Source organism: Lepus europaeus, chromosome 14 (assembly GCF_033115175.1).
Source record: "Lepus europaeus isolate LE1 chromosome 14, mLepTim1.pri, whole genome shotgun sequence".
In the NCBI taxonomy this organism is placed as follows: Eukaryota; Metazoa; Chordata; class Mammalia; order Lagomorpha; family Leporidae; genus Lepus; species Lepus europaeus.
Window position 1 is genome coordinate 58481584 of NC_084840.1, and position 24022 is coordinate 58505605.

At 39.1% G+C, this 24022-nt stretch overlaps 1 pseudogene; it reads right to left on the reverse strand.

The window, feature by feature from the left end:
- Positions 1–4762: 4762 nt before the first annotated feature.
- The window catches only part of LOC133773444 (etoposide-induced protein 2.4 homolog), a 55992-nt pseudogene continuing 36732 nt past the window's right edge, over positions 4763–24022 (reverse strand).

Consider the following 24022-nt stretch of genomic DNA (forward strand, 5'->3'; position numbering starts at 1 on the left):
CCAGAATTATGTGAAATGGTGGGGAAAGGATCTAGTGACCATTGCAGGCCTGAGCACAAGGAGAGATGCAACTAGTGAGAGCTGGCAATGAGGTCAGCCAGAGGAGCTGAATTTTTTTTCCTAAAGGAGTTTATTTCTTACCATGAGACTGGAAAAATGAGGAAATTCAAATGTATTGTCTTTTTTCAGGATAACTGTTTTCCATATTTCAGAGTGTGTTGGAGATGGGTGATTTGGAAGTAGGAGCACCTCAAAGGAAACTACTAGGGGAATAGTTCCCTGAGTCATCAAAACATAGAAAATCTAAACAGACCAATAACCAAGATGGAAATTGAGTCAGTAATAAAGACCCTCCCAAAAAGGAAAAGCCTAGGACTGAATGGCTTCTCTGCTCAATTCTACCAGATATTTAAATAAGAACTAATTGCAATTCTTCTCAAACTAGTCAAAACAATTGAAAGGGGGGAATCTTCCCGAACTCCTCCTATGAAGCCTGCTTCACCTTAATTTTTAAACCAGAAAAACATACAAAAGAGAAAGAGCACTATAATCAATATCCCTGATGAATATAGATGCGAAAATCCTCAACAAAATATTGGCCAGCCAAATCCAGCAACACATCAGAAAGATCATTCAACTGGACCAAGTGGGATTTATCCCTGGTATATAGGGATGGTCCAACATTTTCAAATCAGTAAGTGTGATATATCACATTCACAAAATGAAAAACAAAACCCATATGATTATCTCAATAGGTGCAGAGAAAGAATTTGATAAAATACAACACCATTTTATGATTAAAACCTTAAACAAATTAGGGATAGAAGGAACAATCCTCAACACAAGGCAATTTATGACAAACTCAAAGTCAGCATCTTACTGAATGGGTAAAAATTGGAAGCATTCCCCCTAAGATCCGGAACCAGATAAGGATGTCCACTCTCACCATTGCTATTCAATACAGTCCTGGAAGTTTTAGCCATAGCCATTAGGCAAGAAAAACAAATCAAAGGGACACAAATTGGGAAGGAGGAAATCAAACTATCCCAAATTGCAGGTGACATGATTCTATATAGAGAGGATCTCAAAGACTCCACCAAGAGACTATTGGAACTCATAATAGAGTTTGATAAAGCAGCAAGATATAACACATAAAAATCAACAGCTTTTGTATACTTAGACAATGCCAAAGCTGAGAAAGAACTTCTAAGATCAATCCCATTCACAATAGCTACATAAAATGTAAATACCTTGGAATAAATTTAACCAAAGTTGTCAAAGATCTCTACAATGAAAAGTTGCAAACACTAAAAGAAATAGAAGAGGATGTAAAGTCATCAAGATGTCCATACCATTGAAAGCTATTTACAGATTCAATGTGATCCCAATCAAAATACCAATGACATTCTTCTCAGACCTAGAAAAAAATGCTAAAATTCATATGGAAACACAAGAGACCCTGAATAGCTAAAACAATCTTACACAACAAAACAAAGCCAGAGGCATCCGAACAGCAGATTTCTAGTCTTATTATAGGGCAGTTTTCATCAAAACAGCCTGGTATTGGCACAAAAATAGACACGTAGAACATAGAACAGAAACTCCAGAAGTCAATCTATGCATCTACAACCAAGTTATTTCTGACAAAGGAGCTAAAACCAAACCCTGGAACAAGGATAGTGTCCTCAATAAATGGTGCTTTATTTCTATTAGAGCTTTGAAATTCTTGCTTATTCTGATCCCATAGTCACATTCATTGGTTCAAGGGTAGATACATGACCCAAATTGGACCCCATCAGTACCCAATTCATCAGCCAATTGCCAATTAGGGTATGGTAGAATACTTGGCCCACTGGGATCAATGTAATAATCCCTTTCATGGGACTTTTCAATTTAGGACCACCTGCTCTTGCAGTGGGAACTATAGCATGTGAACATCAAAATTATTGTTGCTGTATTCCCAACCAAATGTAATAAGCTGATTTCCTGGTTAAGAATTAAGAAAATAGTGTCGGACATTTGAACTAACAGGTAAAACATCCCTTTGGATACTATTGGAGTGTCTGAGTTCGAGTATTAGCTCTATTCCTGATTCTGCCTTCCTGCTAATAAATACACCCTAGAAGGCAGCAGGTAATGGCTCAAATAATTCAGCCCATGCCATGAATCTGGGAGATTTAGATTATTAGCCCCCTGACTTCAGCCTGGCTCAATCAAGGTCATTGTGAGCATTTGGGGGATGAATCAGTGGATGAAAACTTACTTGTTCTTTCACTGCTTCTCAAATAAATAAATTTTTTTAAAAAAAAAAATTAAGCAAGGGGGCTAGTGTTGTGATACAGAGGGTTAAGTCGCTATTCGCATCACCACCATTCCATATAAGTCCCAATTACAGCCCCTACTGCTCCACTTCGGAACCAGTTCCCTGCTCATGTATCTGGGAATGCAGCAGAATATGGTCCAAGTGCTTGGGCCCCTGCCATATACATGGAAGACCAAGATGGAGTTCCAGACTCCTGGTTTCAGCCTGGCCAAGCCCTAGCTGTTGTGGCCATTTGGAGAGTCAACCAGCAGATGGAAGATATTCATCTTTCTCTCCTTTTCTCTCACTCCTTCACCCCCACTTTCAAATAACAATATTTTTCTTAAAGAATTAAGCAAATAAAAACAGAAACAAGAATAAAACGATAGAATACTGGTGTTCAAACCTCTGGTTTGAGATACTTTGAAAGTGTCTAGCTGATTCTTCTTCATGATTTCACTCTTCGATTCATCACTCAAATACATGAAACACCCACATGTTTATATCAAATTCACCCTTTCATCAAAGCTTATTAATTTGTAACAAAATGGTGCAAACTTTAAAAGGACTGAAATTTTAACATTTCAAATGTCCCCCGACCCCAGCCCTGGGAAACCAGCTCACGTCTGTGACTTTTTTTTTTTTTATTGTATAATGCTTTCAAATCTACCCCATCTCCACACATATATATTTCTTTAAAATGACAGGAAAGCACCAACCAATCAGTGGTTTATTGGGTTTAATAATTTGATGCTTTGAATTCCTACTTGCGGTATTCAATATTCATCTGAAATTTTAGACAAAGCAGGCAGTGGCCAACAGTAAATTTCTACCCTCCAGAGTTGAAAAGTTCAGGTTCTCTAAGCATTCCTTGTTGGAGTGGCCTTTGTGCAGAACTGGTACCTCCCACAGCTGGGGACCTTAAATAATACCAGAGAAAAACTCTTCATCCCCTTCAAGGAGAAGAAAGAAAACTGTTTCTAAAACCCAACAGATCTGACTGTAAGGTCTTCCCTCCTCCTGTGTCATCTGTTCAGCTTCACTTGTTTGTTTCTTTCTTTATTCATTATATATATATATATATATATTTTTTTCCAATGGAGCAAGAGAAATCACAACATAAGCTGAGTTAGAAGAAAGACCGTGATGGTTATAAAGGGAGTGAGCAGGGGCTATTGAGATTCTCCCTTACCTCCCACATCCAATGTATGTGCCTCACAGAAACCAACAAAAATAACCAACCCACAAAATACATCAGCTAGAATTATAAACCCATTCATTCCAAGGTGGTAGGAGGCAAGAAGAGCTGGGAGGGTGGACGGCTCAGGGAGAAAAGCACAGTATTCAAATTGGTCCAGGCATAGGGGCTGGCAAATGCCAGAGAAGAGCTGCAAAGAAACCTGGGGTCCTTTCAGAGTCTTGTTGGTGTTAAAATCCACACATTAGGACTGGCACTGTGGTGCAGTGTGTTAAAGCCCCAGCCTGCAGCACTGGTGGCATTCCATATGGGTACTATATTGCCCCAGCTGCTCCACTTCCAATCCAGCTCCCTGCTAATGTGCTGAGAAAGCAGTGGAGGACAGCCCAAGTCCTTGGGCCTCTGTACCTACATTCAAAGCCTGGAAGAAGCTCCTGGCTCTTGGCTTCTGCTTGAAACAGCCCTGGTCATTGTGACCATTTGGGGAGTGAAGCAACGGATGTGAGTTATCTTTCTCTGTCTCTCCTCTCTCTCTTCCTTTCAAACAAAAATAAATCTTTTTTGATAAGTAAAGAAAGAAAACATGTAATCTACAACTACAGTTAATGATATTAAAGAGAGGTAATTACTGATCCAAAACGAAAATGCTACAAAAATATAAATCCACACACTAGTGTCAAGAAAATTCTGCTTTACATGCACCAAAGGCAAAAAATTCCAGTTCCTCAGAGAGAAGGGAATATGCAGAGGGCCCCTGGCAGAGTGGGTCCTGCCTTCCCCAGTCAGAAAGGTGATAAGAGAAAAGGGCTAACGAAGCCTTCTTCCAATCCCACACATCCTCTTTGGTGAAAAGGACACTCAGTGACCTGCAGAAGCCTGCACTTTGGCAGGAGCTAGATGTGGTAAAAGGATACTCTCAGCTGAGTTTGTATTGCTCAAGGCAGACTGCAGGTGTTCTGTCTTGTGGAAGAGTCCCTTGCTAGAGAAGACCACCAACAGGGCTGGCACTTTGACATTGAATATTAAGCATCCGCATGCAGTGCCAGCATCCCATATGGGTGCTACTTCAACTCCTGATGGTTCTTTGGGAAACAGCAGATCAACCAAGTACTTGGCCCCATGTAGCCATGTGAGGACCTGGAGGAAGCTCCTGGCTTCAGCCTGGCCCAGCCCTGGCCGTTATGGCTGCAGAGTAAACAAGCAAATATAAGCTGTGTCTGTCCGTCTGTCTCTCTCTCTCTCTCTCTCTCTCTCTCTCTCTCCTAAATAAATAAATAAAATGCCCACCAACAAGCAGAAGTGCAGCTGGAAAAGATAGGCTTCTCTAGGTGTCTTTGTTTCAATAGCACCGATAATGAATGAGAGAAGGTAGAGAAGAGTCATCCATCCAATGATAATGGATGCAGGGCTGTAAGGAAAGGCAAGGATAAGCCAAAGCTAAAGGAGTAAGACCAGCTCCTTTCTATGTTTGACAACCACTGGTGCATTTCAATCATGTACTATACCAACAATACTCACAATAGTACAGGGAGTCGAGAAGGGACGCATGCAGGAGGCTAACCAGCTGATCGACATCATGGGTGGGAAAGAGATTCACGAATATCCACTGGGTGAGGAAAAGAACCTGCCACAAAAGGTAGAGAGCTGGTTAGCAATGATTTTGCTCTCACTAGGGAAGGTGTGAGGCTTCCTGCCTCCAACTCCAGGTCAGCTGTATCTTGAAACCAACTAGGATTCACAACTTTGCTGAGCACAGACAGGTAGAGCAGACAAATAGCACTGGAAGTTATTGTGATGAAGAATTCCAGCCATGACGTAATACCTCCAGGCACTGATGCATCACCTACGATGTGGGCTGGTACTGAACCCCAGAAGTAAACCTCGATAAAACAAGAGGCGACTAAAGCAAGACAAGTCACCATTTCACTGGAAAACTCCACTAACAATATGTGGCTCGCTTTCTTGATTCCACGCTATATTCTGCACTCTCCTCTGTGCTAGGTAGGACACTGCTTACCCTTCTTTGATGCTGCTCCTCTCTCTCTTGCTGGATTTGAGCATCTAGCTTTGAGATGGAACAGAAACTGCAGATGTAGGCTTTGATACCCTTGGCAAGGTCCTGGAGAAAGGCTTTGACCCTGTCAGCTATCTCTTCACCACCACAAGTATAAACTATGCAGAGGTAAGAGCAAAGCTCCAAAATCTTTTTTTTTTTTAATTTGACAGGTAGTGTTATAGACAGTGAGAGAGAGACAGGGAGAGGGGTCCTCCTTCCATTAGTTCACTCTCCAAATGGCCGCTATGGCCGGCGCTGTGCCGATCCGAAGCCAGTAGCCAGGTGCTTCTTCCCAGTCTCCCATGTGGGTGCAGGGGCCCAAGCACTTGGGCCATCCTCCACTGGCCCCCGGGCCACAGCAGAGAGCTGGACTGGAAGAGGAGCAACCGGGACTAGAACCTGGCACCTATATGGGATGCCGGTGCCACAAGCAGAGGATTAACCAAGTGAGCCACGGTGCTGGCCCCCAAAATCTTTCGTCATGAAGTACCCTGGCTCCCACCACTGGGCCCAGTCCCTTACCCACCACAGGCCACTCAGCTCCTCTGTGCCCAGAGCCTCCCAAATGCTCTGGTACTACACAAGGATTTGTATGTTTGTTATAGACACTTAATTTACATACACTTGTCTAACAATTTAGCCACAGCCAGATAAAAACAAATGATCATTGAGAAAGAATGCCTTTAAAGAAAATTGAACTGTGGGAACTGGTGCTGTGGTTCAGCAGGTTAAGCTGCCGTCTGCAGCGCCAGCATCCCACAAGGGCATCAGTTTGAGTCCCAGCTGCTCCACTTTCCATCCAGCTCCCTGCTAATGTGCCTGGGAAAGCAGTGAAGGATGGCCCACGTGCTTGGGGCCCTGCACCTTATCCACGTGGGAGACCTGGATAAGGTTCCTGGCTCCAGCCTGCCCAGCCCTGGTCGTTGCAGACACTTGGGAGGAGTGGACCAGTAGATGGAAGATGAAAGATGGACGATCTCTCTCTCTCTCTCTCTCTCACACACACACACACACTGTAACTCTTTCAAATAAATGAATATTTTTAAAAAGAAAATTAAACTACATAATCTTTCCTATATAATTATTGTACAATGTAAAAGAATATTTTCACAAACATTACTGAGAGCGTGTCCCTCAGATGCTGACCACAGTGAACTATCTAAAAATAGAATTCAAGTTCTCTGTATGTGTGTATGTGTTTTATTTGCCTCAGGTTTGTCCTTCCCCCACTAAATTGTCATAAATATCCACTTACATTGCCTGAAGTTACAAAGTGAACATGCGTGCACATACACACACCATACCAATGTTTCAGTTACTTCAAAACTCCTTGAAGAAAGCAGTAATCTTTGGAATTGGCTTAGCATGTGTCAAACCTAGCTAGGCCTTGTCTCATAACTCAGAAATCTTATGGGAGGGCTTAGTTTCCAAGGTGAAAAGGATGCTGATCCCTGTGAACCAGAGGTTACTTAATAGATCCCAGTATGTGTCCATCAGGAAAGAAAAGGTAAGACAGTTGGGCTTCCTGGATAACAGCTGCTCCCATGACAGCTTCATGGGGACTACCCAGAACGAATGCTGTCATGAAAAACAATGTGCTCTACAATGTTTATAGTGTGGCATGCATATACTTTGATAGCCACCACCTGCCCTCTCCAATCTCTACCCCTCCTCTCACACACTCCATGGCTCCTCATGACTAAAGGAAGAAGAAAATGGGAATAACTGATAGTTTCTTCCTTTGTGTTTGGCAAAGCTTTGAGGGAAATAAAATGTCTGAGATTGTAATGCAGATCAAAGAAAACTGGGAAGCTTTTGCCTGAATGGAAATAGACTCTTAGTACAGACCTGTCTCACTGAAAACTCTCCTGGGACTATCTAGGGAGACACCTGGCCTGGGAAACAGAGTAGAACAACACAGCTGGCCTCGCCCATACCACCTCTGGCTTCAGGGGAGATGACCAATTGGTCTGGACACATCTCTGCCTGAGCAACTAAGTCAGAGCCAATGTATTCTATTTGATACTGTGTTTTTTAACCTTACAATAGTGTTTTACTAGGGGACAGTGGGTAAAGAAGTAAGGCCAAGATAATTTGGACACTGATATTAAATGAGGTTTTCTCAAAAGCAACTTGTCAAGTAAGTAAACACATGGATTGACTGAAGTCCTTGGCCTTCTGGCTGATGGCAGGTAGAGTTTGGGGTATAAGTAGAAGGTTAATAATGTGAATTTTATCTAATTTGTCTAAAAGACATTTTCATAACTTAATTAATGTTAATAAAAAGTGATGCTATAATGAATTCCTCAGTAGTATGAACATATAGAAAATGAAACAAGCCAAAAATATTCAATATGTGCACACACACAGTAAAAATTACTGACAGTTTACAAGTCTTAAAAAATATCAACATTGCTCAGGGCCTCCTTACCAATCTGTTTGCATTCAATATTGATCATAAGTTCTTCGTTTCCTGGGGCAGACCAGTTTTGCAATTTGGTAGAGTTTATTTGGTACCCTCAGAGCAATGAATAAAACATCTCTAAATAATGCTCTAATAATGATTTAAGGACAGAAAATAGTGTTTCCAAAAAACATACACAGTCTTCCTACAGTGTGTTGACCAACCAGAAGGCACACTCAGTGCGTACTCAATTAGCAGATGGTGGGGATTTTGCATAGTCCTGCTTTCCACTTCTGTCTTCTCCCTCAGGAATCCTGATCTTATTCTTAGCCCTTCCCCCTCCTCATCCCAGTAGCAACCTAAACTTTTCCATCTCCAGGAGTCTCTCTCAGACTTCCTTCTAGATAAGAGCTCCTTTATATTACAGAAACTTTTGCCCATGTTAAATACATTTTTTCTCATCCTTCAACATGCATGGATTTCCTCATCCTCAGATTTTTGCTCCTTGAACTTTGGTTCTCTGCCTACAATTGCACTCTTCTCTCACTACCACCTGACCTGAACACATGTTTTCTGAGGATATCAGGAAAAGAACCAGATATATGGATTTTAAAGTTTAAAATCATAATACAAAATGTTTCAGGGAGAAATACCTTATTTGACTCTACAGCATATAGAATTACCTCTTTAATTTTTTTTTAAATTTTTTTCATTGAAATACAGAGCCAGAGAGCCACTAACTTCCCATGCAGGACCTCTGTCCTCAAGTTGTATTATGAGAGTTAAAAGTAAAAATTGTTCTCAAAGATTTATTTCACTTTAGTTCATTAAGTGGAGGAAATTCTTATGTCTCATAAGTTTTAGTTATGCCTAAGTGTCCAATTCCATTGCTTGTTTTCTTACGTGCTTCCTTAATTAATGAGAAAACTTGTTTTCAAGGACTTAGTTTCTTTTAATGTATTAAGTGGAGACTATTCTTATTTCTCATAAGTTATAGTTATGTCTAAATGTTCACAAAAGATGTTTCATTCTTTGGTGCTTCTTGAAAGTTAATTAAATTTCTCAAAAAAAAAAAAAAAGAAGAAGTGAAATTAACTTGAAGATGCAGTGGCCATGAATAGCCCTTGTGTGGACTGTTGAGGAACAAGAACAGGTTGTGTGTGTGTGTGTGCGTCTGTCTGTGTCTGTGTGTCTGTATGTGTGTGTGTGAGGAGTGTTGAACTCTTCATTTAGTATAGAGTTGGTCTTTTATGTATCAATTTAACTGAAAAATGAATCTTAGTGGAGAATGCGACTGGGAATGGGACAGGGAGGGGGAGTGGTGGGAGTGTGGGTGGGATTGCAGGTATGTGGGAAGAATAACTATATTCCTAAAGTTGTATTTATGAAATGCATGAAGTTTGTATTCCTTAAATAAAAAAGTTCTTTGGTGAAAAAAGTAAAAATCATTGACTCAAAAAAAAAATCACTTAACCAGAAAAAGTGGGATTTATCCTTGGTAGGCAGGGATGGTTCAACATCTGAAAATCAATAAATGTGATACATCACATAATAAACTGAAGAACAAAATCCATGTAATTATCTCAATAGATGTAAAGAAACATTTAATAAAATGCAACATCCTTTTATGATGAAATACTTAAATAAATTTGGTATAAAAGGAACATTCCTCAACACAACCAAGGAAATATATGACAAACTCATGGCCAGCATCCTAATGAATGGAAAACAATTGTAAGCATTCCCATTAAGATCCAGAACCAGACAAGGATGCCCACTCTCACCACTGCTCTTTAATATAGTCTTAAAAATTTTAGCCAGTGCCCTTAGGCAAGAAAAATAAATCCAAGGGTTACAAGTAAGGAAGGAGGAAGTCAAATGTTCCCTATTTGCAGATGACATGATTCTATATATAGGGGACCCAAAAGACTTCATGAATGTGCTAATGGAACTCAAAAGAGTTTGATAAAGTAGGATATAAAATCTACACATAATATCATTTACATACACAAATAATGCCAGGCTAAGAATGAACTTCTAAGATCAATCGTATTCACAATACATACAAAAAAATTTAAATACCTTGGAATAAATCTAACCAAGGATGACGTCAAAGATCTCTTCAATGAAAATTACAGAACATTAAACAAAGAAATAGAAGATATAAAAAAGTGGAAAAATTTCCCATGTTCATGGACTGGAAGAATCAATATCATCAAAATGTCCATACTATAGAAAGCAATTTATAGAACACCAACAACATTCTTCTAATAGCTAGAAAAAATGATGCTAATGTTCATATGGAAACATAAGAGTTCTCAAATAGCTAAAGCAATGCTAAACAACAAAAACTAAGCTGGAGGTATCACAAAACCACATCTTAAGATACTACAGGGCAGTTATAATCAAAACAGCCTGGTACTGGCACAAAAAAAGACAGGTAAACAAATGGAACAGAATAGAAACTCCAAAAATCAATCCACACATCTACAACCAACTTATCTTTGACAAAGGAGCAAAAATCAGTCCCTGGATCCAACACAGTCTTTTCAACAAATGGTGCTGGGAAAACTGTATCACCACACGCAAAAGTATGAAGCATGACCCCAACTTACACTTTACACAAAAATCCACTCAAAATGAATCAAAGACCTAAATCTACAACCCAATATCATCAAACAACAAATACTGGTGAGGAGGTGGGGAACCACTGGTGAAGAGGTGGGAAAAGGATCACCTAATCCACTGTGGGTGGAATATAATCTGTTCTATGCACTGTAGAAGACAGTATGGAGATATCTCAGAAATCTGAATACAGACCTACCATATGACCCAGCAATCCCACTCTTGGAAATTTATCCAAAGGAAATGAACATGTGTACCCTCATGTTCATTTCAGCTCTATTTACAATAGTTAAGATATGATGTCAACCTAGGTGTTCATCAACTGAAGATTAGATAAAGAAATTATGGTATATGTACACTATGGAATATGACACAGTGGTCAAAAAAATGAAATCCAGTGATTTGCAATAAAACTGATACAGCTGAAAATCATTATACTCAGTGAAATAAGCCAGTCCAAAAAGACAAATACCATATGGTCTCTTTGATTTATGATAACTATTAGAGTATCTAAAAGGTAATCTATAGAAGACAAACTGACATCTTGAGATGTGATGGTTTTGAACAGCCCTTATCTTGACTATTGGGAACAATGTTTGTCTGGTTTGATTTTGTACTTTTTTCTTTTTTCTTCATACTATTCGGTGAACACTCTACTTAGTGCAGGGTTAATCTTATGAGTAGAAAATTAAATGAAAATATATCTTTCTAAAAAATAAGAACAGGAATAAGAGAGGAAGGAGGAAGGAGGGTCAGAGTATGGGCTGGAGGGAACTGGGGAGAAAGAATCACCATGTTCATTTGTATATATTAAATGCATGAAGTTTGTATTCCTTGAATAAAATAAAATAAAATTTAAAAAGATTAAAAAAAATTTGGAAGGGAAGGGAAGGGAAGGGAAGGGAAGGGAAGGAGGGAGGGAGGGAGGGAGGGAGGGAGGGAGGAAGGGAGGGAGGGAGGGAGGGAGGGAGGGAGGAAGGAAGGAAGGAAGGAAGGAAGGAAGGAAGGAAGGAAGGAAGGAAGGAAGAAAATCTTCCATCCACTGACTCACTCCCCAAATGGCCACAATAGCTGGGGATGGGCCAGGCAAAAGCCAGGAGCTTGTTCCAGGCCTCCTACATGGGTGCAGGGACCTAATTCTGAATCTTTTCCAGGTGTTTAGCAGGGAGCTGGATAGGATTGGAGCATCCAGGATTCGAATCAGTGCCCACATGGGATGTCGATGCTGTAGGAGGTAGCTTAACCCACTATGCCACAAAGCCAGCCCACAAAATGATTTTTTACATTACTAATTTTCCTACAGTCTTTCCTTAATATTGTGTTTCTTTATTCTTCTCTCTTGTGATCCTTATGTTTTACTTCTATAGTATATGAACAAATTCTAGAATTGTTTTGGTAGATTGAAAAACTGACACCACATGCCTCCTATCTTTATCCATACTTCTTTCCAAAATGATATTTGCAATTTGTCCAGTGAATGGTTAGACTCCGTGTCTCTTCCTCTTGAATCTGGACTTGGCCATAATCTTTCCTTAGCCATTGGCATGATAGTAAATGCAAGCAGGGACTTAAAATCTTGAGATTGCCATGTGAGATGTCCAAATAGATAATGTATAATGATTAAATCAGGTTAATTAGCATTTCCATCACTTTAAACATTCTTTGTTGCCTATATATTCAAAATTCTTTCTTCCAACTATTTTGAAATATACAATACACTATTATTAACTAAAGAACCCAAGAACTTATTTCTTTTATCCAACTTAACGCTGAACCCACTTGCCAACCTCTTCCCTTTCCTACCTCCCCATACTCAGACTATGGTAACCTCTATTCTATTCTCAATATCTACGAGATCAGCTTTTTTAGATTCCCATCATTGTAATATGCATGCATGTATCAAACATCACATTGTACCCCACAAATATGTACAATTACTGTCAATCAAAAATAAAAATAAAACAAGGATGAAAAAAAGCCTGATGAGACATCACAAGGAACAAGAATAACCTATCCAAGCTAAGACTCCCACTCTTCCAAAAAAACCAGTCTACTAAACGCCATACTAGTGAAGGAGAACATTGTTGACTACTCAGCACCCACTGGGCTAGCCTATGCTAGAAGAACCACTGAGTCAAATCCACAAAATTATACAGAATAAGATTATTTGTTATTTGAAGCTACTAAGTTTTGTAATGCACTGTTATGCGAAAGTTAACCAAGGCAGTCACGTTTTTTTTGTTTTATTTCCTCTGAGATAGTCACCCTACCAGAAATATTATGTTTATTGATCTAATTAACATTTCTGTAGTTCCTCAAACTGCACAGTAAGAGGTTTTCTATCACACAAGAACAGCCACACCCTAGACATTAGACTGAATCCCAATTGCATTTGTGATATAAATCCTAAAGCAATATGCACATGCCCAGCATGAAGTTTATCATGCCATTACCTTTCACCTGATTTGGGGTCTCTGCTGCTCCAAGCTCTTGGTTTGTTGCCCTTGTATCATAACTTGTTTAAATTCATATAAGTGTTTTAGAGGAGGGTATTTGTCATGGCAGTTAATAAACTGCTTGAGACAACTGCATCATCACCTATCAGAGTTCCTAGGTGGGAAAACTGTATTTAAGATCCTTAGAGGGGCCAGTGCTGTGACATAGGTTAATCTTCCACCTGTGGTACCAATATCCCATATAGGTGCCAGTTAGGGTCCCAGCTGCTCCACTCCCATTTCAGCTCTCTGTTATGGCCTGGGAAAGCAGAAGGTGGCTCAAACACTTGGGGTTCTGCACCCACATGGGAGACCCAGAAAAAGCTCCTGGTTCCTGGCTTCTGATCAGCCCAGCTCCAGCTGTTGTGACCATTTGTGGAGTGAACCAGAGGATGGAAGACCATTCTCTCAGTCTCTCCCTTTCACTGTCTGTAACTCTCCTCTCAAATAAATAAAATAGAATCTTAAAAAAAAAAATCCATGGAATACTATCAAAGTACAGAACAATTGAGTCTTAGGAGTTCCTATAGGTATGAAAAAAGGAAAAACAAAGAATGGCCTAGAAAACCTATTCAGTGGAATAATAGCAGAAAATTTCCCCAACTTGGAGGATATGAGTGTTCAAATAGGAAGCACACAGAACCCAAAACACACATGATCAAAAAAGATCCTCACATGTCTCATTATAAACTATCAAAAGCCAAACACAGGGCCTGGCATTGTGCTGTAGTGTATAAAGCCACTGTCTGCAGTGCTGGCATCCCATATGGCTGCAGGTTCAAGGACAGGAATTCCACCTCCAATCTAGTTCCTTGCTAGTGCACCTGGGAAAAGTTGTGCAAGATGGTCCAAATGCTTGGGACCCTACCACCTATATGGGAGACCTGGAAGAAGTTTCTAGGAGACCTGGAAGAAGTTTCTGGCTCCTGTTCTCAGCCTGGCCCAGGCCTGGCCATTGCAGCAATCTTGGGGGTGAAACTGCAGAATGGAAGACTGGTTTCTCTCTTTCTCTCTCTGTCTTCTCTCTGACTCTCCCAGAAAAAAAATATTTTTTAACAAAAGTGAAATTTAAATAGAATGTACTAAAATTTGCACCTTTAAAGGATCTTCCATCAAATTCAGTGTAGATTTCTCAACAGAACCATAGATTTGGGAGAAAATAGATATAACTCAAGTGCTGGAAAAAAAAATGCTCACACAGAATAGTTTACTTAGCAAAGTTTTCATTCATAAACAAAGGTGAAATAAAGACCTTCCAAAGAAAATATTCAGGAATTTGTCATCGCTCAGCCAACCTTAAAATTATACTTAAGGATGTACTCCACAGAGAAACAGAGAAAGATATTTAGCATCATGAAAGAATATGAAGGCAGAAAAACCTCCTAGTAAGAGTACAAAGAAGATTCAAAACAAATAATATGAATATTTATAGAAAAATGGCAGGAACAACTCATTATCAATAAGAAACTTGAATATAAGTGGCCTAAATTCTCCAATTAAAATAAACAAACTAGTTTAATGGATTAAAAAACATACATTTTGCCCACAAGAAACACACTTCACCATTCAAGATTCAAACAGACTGAAAGTGAAAGGGTGGAAAAACATATTTGATACAAATGGAAATAAAAATCAACATGAGTAGCTATTCATATCACACAAAATAGACTAAGACAAAAATTGTTGAATGAGACAAAGAGGTAATTATGTAGTGATTATGGGATCAATTCAATATGAAGGTATGACTATGTTAAATATATATGTACCTAATGCCTGGATTTATAAAACAAGTGTTAATGTACCTAAAAGAAGACTTAAACTCCAATACAATAGTACAGAGGGAACTCGGCACCCCATTTTCATCAACAGACAGATCAGCCAGATAAAATACCAACAAAATAACAATAGAGAAAATATTCACAATTGATTAAATGGACATAATATCTACAGAATATTCATCTAACATCTACAGAATACACATTCTTTTCCTCAGTGTATGGAACATTCTCTAAAATAGACCACGTGGTAGGTCACAAAAGAAAAAATCATGGCCGGCGCCGTGGCTCAACAGGCTAATCCTCCGCCTTGCGGCGCCGGCACACTGGGTTCTAGTCCCGGTCAGGGCGCCAGATTCTCTCCCAGTTGCCCCTCTTCCAGGCCAGCTCTCTGCTATGGCCCGGGAGTGCAGTGGAGGATGGCCCAAGTGCTTGGGACCTGCTCCCCATGGGAGACCAGGAGAAGCACCTGGCTCCTGCCTTCGGATCAGCGCGGTGTGCCGGCCGCAGCGTGCCAGCTGCGGTGGCCATTGGAGGGTGAACCAATGGCAAAGGAAGACCTTTCTCTCTGTCTCTCTCATTGTCCACTCTGCCTGTCAAAAAAAAGAAAAAATTAACAAACTCAAAAAATTGATATCCTAGCATGTACCTTTTCTGACCACAATGGAATGAATCTTGAAATTAACAAGCAAAGAAACTATAGAGAACATGCAAATACATGGAGACTGAACAACAAGCTCCTGATTGAGCAATGTGTTGTAGAAGAAAACAAAAGGGAAGTGAAAAACTCCTTGTAATGAATGAAAATGAAAGCACACTAAATTAAAATGTAAGGGATATAGCAAAAGCAGTAATAAGAGGAAATTTTGCAGTAATAAGTGCCTACATCAAAAAATTGCAAAGGTATCAAATAAATGACATAAAAATGTATCTCAAGGACTCACAGAAATGGGAACTAACCCAAAATTAGTAAAAGGAAATAAGTAAAATTAAAACAAAATACAAAAGAAAATTATGCAAATGATAAATGAAATGAAGAGCTGGATTTTGAAAAAATAAACTCAATTGATAACTGATTGGGCCAGCTAGGCGAAAAAAAGTGAGAAGATTCAAATTAACAAAATCTAAAATGAAAAAGGAGATATTATAACTGATATCACAAACATACAAAGAATGATTGGGAATTATTACAAAAAGCTCTATACCAACAAACTGGAAAATATAGAAGAAATGGATAGATTTATAGAAACATATAATTTACCAAAATTAAGGCACAAAGACATAGAATATGTGAATAGACTAATAACCAACACTGAGATTGAATTAGTAATAAAATACCTTCTAACAAAGCAAATTCCAGGACCAGATGGCTTCACTGATGAAATCTGCCAATCTTTTAAGGAAAAACTAACACAAATTCTTCTTAAATTATTCAAAACAACTGAAAGAGAGACAACTCTTCCAAACTTATTCTGAGGATATTATTACCTTAACTCCCAAACCAGAGAAATATATAACAACAACAACAAAAAAATTACAGGCTAATATCCCTGATGAACATAAATGCAGAAGTCCTCAACAAAATACTAGCAAATTGAATCCAACAACACATCAAAATTTACCTATCCAGACCAACTTGGATTTATGCCAGGGTTGCAGTGATGTTTCAACATATGCATATCAGGGCCAGCACTGTGGAGTAGCAAGTAAAGCTGCTGCCTGCGGTGCTGGCATCCCATTTGGGCACTGATTCGTGTCCCAGCTGCTACACTTCCAATCCAGCTCTCTGCCATGACCTGGGAAAGCAGTGGAAGATGGCCCAAGTGCTTGGGCCCCTGCACCCACTTGGGAGATCCAGAAGAAGCTCATGGCTGCTGGCTTCATATCAGCATAGCTCCGGCCATTGTGGCCAATTGAGGATTGAACCAGCAGATGGAAGACCTCGCTCTCGCTCTCTCTCTCTCTCTCTACCTCTCTACCTCTCCACTCTGTTTAACTCTGACTTTCAAATAATAAATCAATCTTTAAAATAACATATGCATATCAATAAATCTGATTTATCACATCAACAAAATGAAGGATAAAAAATTTATGATTATCTCAAAATAGAGATGAAGCACTTGATAAAATGCAACATCTTTTCATGATTAAAAAAAGTTTAAAAATTTTGTATAGGATGAACATATCTCAACAAACTTAAGGCAATATATGACAAACCCACGGCCATCATCTAACAGGGAAAACCTGGAAGCATTCCCACTAAAATCTAGAACCAAAGATGTCCACTCTCATCATTATTATTCAATATACTTTTATAAGTCTTAGCCAGAGCTATTAGGCAAGAAAAAATTATCAAACAGTTATAAATTTGAAAGGAAGTCACAAAATTACCACTGCTTGCATGATATGATCCCTTATATAGGAGAACCAAAATACTCCACAGAGAGACTATTATAACTGATAAGAGAATACAGCAAAGTAGTAGGATAAAAAAAGTCAACACACAAAACTCAATATCATTCTTATACACCAACAATCTTCTGGTTGAGATAAATTCTAAGAATAATCTCATTCAAAATAGCTAAAAAAATTTAAATACTCTGTGATAAATTTAACCAAGGATGTGAAAGATCTCTACAATGAAAATTACAAAAAAGTAAAGACAAATATAGAAGGAGAAATCAAAAAAATGGGAAAATATTCCATGTTCATGTGTTGGAAGAATTTATATCAAAATGTCCATACTACCCAAAGCAATATAGATTCAATGTGGTCACAACCAAACTACCAACGACATTCTTCACAGGTCTAGAAAAAATCCTAAAATTCATATAGAACTACAAAAGACCCAAACAGTCCTAACAGTTTCAAACACTAAAAACAAAGTTAGGGGCACCACAATACCATATTTTAAGACATACTACTAAAAGGTTGCTATAATCAGCTATAATCAATACATCCTGTAGTGGTACAAAAACTGGTATGTAGACCAATGAAACAAATTAGAGAACACAGAAAATCCATGCAGCTATAACCAACTAACATTTGACAAATGAACTAAAAATCACTTCCTGGAGAAAGGACAATCTCTTCAAGAAATGATGCTGGAAAAACTGGTTTACCACAGGCAGAAGATTGAAACAAGACCCCTACTTTATATGCTATACTACATCAACACACAATGGATTAAGGATCTAAACTTAAGACATGAAACCATCAAATTACTAGAGGAAAACATAGGAGAAATGCTTCTAGATATTGGCCTGGGCAAAGACTTGTTGAACAAATCCTAGAAGCACAGGTAAAAAAGTAGACACAAATGGGATTATATCAACCTAAAAAGCTTCTGCACAGCAGAAGAGGCAACCAATAAAATGGCAGAAAATATTTGCAAACTATGTATCCAGTAAAGGATTAATACCCAGCATAGATAAGAAACTCAAGAAACTCAATAACAAAATAAACAATACAGATATGAAATTGGCAAAGGATATGAACAGGCATTTTTCAAAGGATGAATAACAAGTGGCCAACAGACACAAGAGACAAAAAAATCAACACACAAAACTCAATAGCATTCTTATACACCAATAATCTTCTGGCTGAGAAATAAATTCTAAAACCAGTCTCATTTACTAAAATAGCTAAAAAAATTTAAATACTTTGTGATAAATTTAACCAAGGATATGAAAGATCTCTACAATGAAAATTACAAAATGGTAAAGGACTGTTAGTCTTCAGGACCATTAGCCATCAGGGAAATGCAAATAATTGAGGTATCACCTCAACCATGGTTAGAATTATTATCTGAAATGAAAAGATAACAAATTCTGGTGAGGACATGGAGAAAATGTTACTCTAATACATTGTATGATGCAACCTAGTACAAGCCTTATGGAAGACAGTACAGAGAGTCCTCAACAAATAATAAGTGTGTGTGTGTGTATATATATATATATATATATATATAATACACACACATATACATACATACCATATGACCCATCTATGCTACTCTGGGAATATATTCAAAAGAAATGAAATCAGCATATGAGTTACCTGTAGTCCCATTCCTATGTTTACAGCATCTCGGTTCACAAATGCTAAGCTATGGAATAAATCTGGATGCTCATCTAAATGACTGGATGAAGAAATGTGGTATATATACATGATGGAATATTTCTTAGCCATAAAGAAGAATGAAAAAGAATGAAATCCTGACAATTGCTGCAAGTGGGATGCAACTAAAGGACATCATGCTAAGTGAAATAAGCCATATTAAAAAAGGCAAATATTACATATTTTCTTATTTCTGGTAGTTAATATATAGACAGAATATAAAAATTGTGTGGGTGTCATATCATTTTATGTATACTTATAAATATTGTTCAACTGAATCATATCATGTAAATGACAATATACTCTTTTCCATGTCAAAAAAAAATGGGGCATACTGAGGATTCTTGGGATACTACTATTACTGCTTTGTTCTGAATTTGGGTAATGATTATAAGGATTATTAGAGGACAAAAAACGTATTCATATGTACACTTATGTGCATTTCTTGTTATGTATACAGTGTTCCAATAAAATATTTTAAAACAAAAATACATACCCTGAGAGACAGCAGTTGGTGGCTTAAGTACTTGGGTCCCTGATATCTACATTTAAGACCCAGAATGTATGCAGGGCTCCTAGCTTCAGCCTGGCCCATTCTTGTCTTTTGTAGGCACTTGGGGGGTGAACCAGTAGATGAAAGAGCTCATTCTCTCTCATTACATGTAACATGTAATTTTATATTTTTAATTTTATATATAATTTAAAAATAAACAATTTTTAAAATGTTTTAAATACTTCTCTTTGTCAAGGACTGTGCACAAGGAGTAGTGACACAAAAAGGAGTAAGAAACAGCCTTGCTATGGGGAAGGTACTGTGTCTCAGGGAAGCAAGTAAACTAAGAGACAAAATTGAGCAAGAATTACCTGGTAGGAAATGATATTTACCTGGTACTTCAGTTCTTCACCAGCAGTTGCCTGCCAGTTTGCAGGAGACCATGCCTCCCATCTCAGCAAACCAGGCTGTTCTACCACTGACACTGCTCTTTTGCCTTCTCCAGCTGCTAATCTGCCTGCCTGAGCCACCACTAATTGTTTGCTCTTCGAATTTTCAAAATCACAAACCTTCCTCTGTCCCCATGGGACAGAATCCCTGGGTCTCAGTTCGTTTGTGCCTCTGGCTGGGTATCTCTTTCTCCGATCTGAGATATGACCTGCAATGGCCACTTAACCCCATTTGCTTGCCTAGATAGCTGATTGCTTCCTTGTACTGATGACCCTGGTCCTGTGTCAGCCGACCAAAGAATTTAACTGTGTATCCTGTGTCTTCAGGTCTCCTCTTGATGCTGCTTGTTTGCGACTTTTAAAATCTTTTAATCTTTTAAAAGTTTGCGACTTTTAAAATCTTCCTATTGCTACCATACTTGGTGCTCTTACTAATTTATTCCCTTTGTTTGCTTTTTCCCATTTTCTGCAAGCTTTCCACCTGTATAAAAACATTTATCTTCTTCTACTTCAAAGGTCTAGATTAGCTGGCTTTGAGAGGCAGCTGGTTAAGCCACTGCCTGGGATGCCAACATGACATATGGATGTCAGTTCAAGTCCTAGTTGCTCCACTTCTGATCCAGCTCCCTGCTAATGTGCCTACAAAAGAAACAGAAGTTTAGCCCACATACTTGGGCCCCTACCACACACATGGGAGTTCCTGGCTCCTAGCTTCAACCTGGCCCAGCCCTGGTTGTTGTGTCCATTTGAGTAGTGAACCAGTGGGAGGAAAATCTCTGTCTCTCCCTCTCTCTGTGACTCTGCATTTTGAATAAATAAATAAATATTTTAAAAATCAGAAGTATTGGCCAGCGCCACGGCTCAACAGGCTAATCCTCTGCCTTGCGGCGCCGGCACACCAGGTTCTAGTCCTGGTTACGGCGCTGGATTCTGTCCCGGTTGCCCCTCTTCCTGTCCAGCTCTCTGCTGTGGCCTGGGAGGGCATTGGAGGATGGCCCAAGTACTTGGGCCCTGCACCCACATGGGAGACCAGGAGAAGTACCTGGCTCCTGGCTTCAGATTGGCGCGGTGCGCCGGCTGCAGCAGCCACTGGGGGGTGAACCAACGGAAAAGGAAGACCTTTCTATCTGTCTCTCTGTCACTATCCACTCTGCCTGTAAAAAAAAAAAAAAAAAAAAAAAAAAATCAGAGATATTTTTCATCTGCTGGTTCACTGCCCAAAAGTCTACAATAGCAACGGATGGGCCAAGCCAAATGGAGGAGCCTGGAACTCCACCAGGGTCTCCCACATGGAGACAGGGGTCCAAGTACTTGAGCCATCATTTGCTGCCTCCAGGATGCATTAACAGTAAGCTAGATGAGAAGCAAAGTCGTCAGGATTCAAACCAGCACCCAAAAATGGGAGGCAGGCATGGACGTAACCCACTGTGCCACAACACATGCCCTTTCTAGTGTAACAAGCTACAGGATAACCAGTGGATCAGTAGAAATTATTATAGAAAACGAATTACTGTTGAAAATAGAATCCTAACATGAATCAGGAAAAAGAACCGAATTGAATCAGTCTACATTAATCAAAATAATTTCCCAGAATATACTTACAAGAGAACTGATATGGGATAAGGCAGGTAGCTAGATTAGGGCCAGGAGCTGGAAGCCACACCTCCCCTTCCCTATGGAATGTTATCTGCCTGTCAAACAACCCCTTTTCCAAGATGAATCTCCCTTCACCTGAGACCTAAGAGAGGTACCTATAACCACTCCCCTTTCAACCTACTAAGAGGTCATAACTGGGAAGGGATGGCTTCCTGCCACCTTGCAACCTGCACAAACCACAAAGATGAGACAGGGTGCTGAGGCATCTTCTGTCTACTTCCCTCCCCCATCCTTTTCCCTTCCTGGCCCACTCGATTCTTGAACATGGCTCATGTGTGTGTGTGTTCCTCATCTTTTAATTAAGCATTATCAATTTTTGCCTGTATTTAGAATGTTTCTCTAGGTAAATGGCAAGCACTCAGAATAAGAATTCAGATTCCACCTTGCCCGCAACAGAATAATTATAATGAACACTTTCCTGTTTTCTACATAACAAGATGTGAGAGATTCATTACATCTCAATGACAAATTGCTTTGGAAATGTTTCAAAAGATAATTAGCGGGCAGGGCAAGAATTGGATATTCAGTTTATGTTATTACCACCTTTAGCCTTTGTGGTGAAACTATGGAACAAACAATTATGAACTCACTGCCCCAGATTCTCTTAATCCTTTTCCTCCAGAGTAGCCTAATTAAGGCAGAGGTGGTAAACAAAGCCCTGATGACAAACCTGAGTATCTTCTACCAGAACACACAAAGAATGAAAAGATCAGGGCAAGTGATTGGCAGCGGCTCCCCTTCAGGCTCTAGCATCCTGATAATGTGTACCTTAGGGGGCAGCAGCGAATGCCTCCAGGAGCTGAGTTCATGCCATCCCTGCAGCATACAGTTCCAGGCTCCCGACTTCTGCCTGATCCAGCACCAACCCTTGCAGGCATTTGGAGAATAAATCAGTAGATGAAAGATCTTTGTGTGTGTGTGTGTGTGTGTGTCTTTAAAATAAGTTGACAATTTTTAAAAGGCTTTCTTCCACCTCTTCAAAATAAATTAAAACATCCAACAATTGCTAAAAGCCAGGCTGTTGAGAATCTGCAAACAACTCTGAGACACTGAACTCCTGTTCAGAACTCAGAGACTATTCTACTGGGGTTCCCTATGACCTTGAAACTCCATCATTAATCACTCTTAACCTACATAGCCTCATTTTTCTCACAGTAGCAAGTCTAAGCAACACAAAAACTTCCCCTAAAGGCAAATCCTAAGGCTACTCATTAAAATGAGAATGCTTGCCCAAAACAAATAGTGCATGGGATGTCTATAATTTTGTGTGAAATAGCAATGGTTTTGAAACAACTGAAGTACTACTAATTAAGTCACTACTGGGCCATATTTAATAATTTCATATGTTAAATGTAGCCTAGGTTCCCCTAAAGCCAATTTAAATTGATAAGCAAAATAATATATGTCAGGGATAGAAATGAATCATATTTGCAACTGTTGATGCTAGTTACATAAAAAGTTTTCCAGAGCTTGGGCATTGACTATACATGAGTCAAGAGAAAGAAAAAATGCAATATTATTAGTGTTACTGGAAGAAATTGAGTCAGTGTTAGTGTGAAGATGGCAAGTTTGGTTCTTGGAATAAAGCAGATGTTCGTTGTCCTTGAGAAAGCTGACGTCGTTGACCTGATTTTCACTATGATACCCAGTGACTGCTCACTGCCCTCCACTGTTTCCTTGAGTTCTGTGTATCCGTCCTCTGTAGCACACATTTACTGGCTGTGCTCAACTTGAGCAGTTCCATAAGAAAGGTTTAGGATGTGCTGATGATGTGGGGATTCTCAGGACAAGATCAAATCAGATTTCTGCCATATTTCTAGCTTCATACTTACCAGATTTCTCTTTCTATCTCATCACCCATCTTTCTTCTCTGAAGCAAATGAGAAGCTTTCTCCCATTACCATGGGCTGATAAACTCTATGCATACCCAAGTGACATAGTTTACCATGTTTTACTCTAAGTACTCATCAAACATACAAAATTTTTACAAACATACAAAGTTCCTTCCCTAAGTGAATACTGGTAGAAAAAAAAAGTGTATTTATTCAATTTCATAGCATGTATATTTTCATCTTTATTAAGTCTTGAAATTTCAGTTAATTCTATATTTTCTTCACTTTTACTATAGTTGATACTACTGTTAGTAGTAACATCATCACTTCAACTATTCAACATTTCAGTGAACTTTTTGATTGACAAAACATTTCAAAGGTTACAAAACACTTTCCGTGATCTTTGTCTTGTTTGCTCCTCACAAGATCCTGTGAGGGAGTTTGGGTTATCATCATCTATAAGTTATGGAAGAGGAGCCTCAGGGTCACCAGGCCATGCGACCTTAGCCAAGGTCATAGTACTAGCTCATGTTGTTCCTGGGAAGGATAGGCTGTAAGACTTCAAACTCACCCTGCATCACTGAATGTTCTGTATATGGGCTTATCAGTTAATCAACA